The 961-nt window shown below is 53.4% G+C and overlaps 1 protein-coding gene across 1 annotated transcript in view; it reads right to left on the bottom strand.

Moving 5' to 3' along the window:
• LOC106899811 (basement membrane-specific heparan sulfate proteoglycan core protein-like) overlaps positions 1 to 961 on the bottom strand; it is a gene marked incomplete at both ends in the record, with an annotated part of 67681 nt that overhangs the window by 58581 nt on the left and 8139 nt on the right. The gene's annotated exons all lie outside the window — the stretch shown is intronic.

Below are 961 nucleotides of genomic sequence, written 5' to 3'. Positions count from 1 at the left end.
ATGTTGGGGTGCATATATGGGGGAGAACCCATGAGGGTGAATATATTGGGGTGCTTACACTGGGGTGGGTATATTGGGGTGCATATATGAGAGTGAGCCCATTGGGGTGCATATATTGGGGTGGGTATATTGGGGTGAGCTCATTGGGGTGCATATATTGGGGTGGGGATACTGGGGTGAGCATATTGGGGTGCCTATAGTGGGGTAGAGCCCATCAGAGGGGGTGGGTACAGTGGGGTGAGAATATTAGGGTGCATATACTGGGGTGGGGATAGCAGGGTGAGCATGTTGGGGTGCATATATGGGGGTGAGCCCATTGGGGTGCATAAATTGGGGTGGGTATATTGGGGTGAGCATATTGGGGTGAGCTCATTGGGGTACATATACTGGGGTGGGGATACTGGGGTGAGCATATTGGGGTGCCTATAGTGGGGTGAGCATATTGGGCTGCCTATATCAGGGTAAGCCCATCAGAGGAGGTATATCCGGGTGGGTACAGTGGGGTGAGAATATTAGGGTGCAGATACTGGGGTGGCTATAGTGGGGTGAGCATACTGGGGTGCCTATAGTGGGGTGGGTACAGCTGGCTGAGCATGTTGGGGTGCATATATGGGGGAGAGCCCATGAGGGTGAATATATTGGGGTGCCTATAGTGGGGTGCATATCATGGGGGAGACCCCATTGGGGTGCATATAGCAGGGGGAGCCTATCAGAGTGGGCATACTGGGGTGGGTATATTGGGGTGAGTGTATCGGGGTGGGTATATTGGGGTGGGTACACTGGGGTGAGCACGAGGGTGATTATAGCAGGGTGGGTATAAGGGTGAGCACATTGGGGTGGGTATATTGAGATGGATATATCGGGGTGGGTATATTGGGGTGGGTATATTGGGGTGAGCCCATCAGGGTGAGTATATTGGGGTGGGTATAAGGGTGAGCACATCGGGGTGGGTATATCGAGG

Source organism: Calidris pugnax, unplaced genomic scaffold (genome assembly GCF_001431845.1).
Source record: "Calidris pugnax isolate Ruff unplaced genomic scaffold, ASM143184v1 scaffold825, whole genome shotgun sequence".
NCBI lineage: Eukaryota > Metazoa > Chordata > Aves > Charadriiformes > Scolopacidae > Calidris > Calidris pugnax.
The sequence above is the reverse complement of the archived record's forward strand: the minus strand, read 5'-3'. Positions and strand labels throughout refer to the sequence as shown.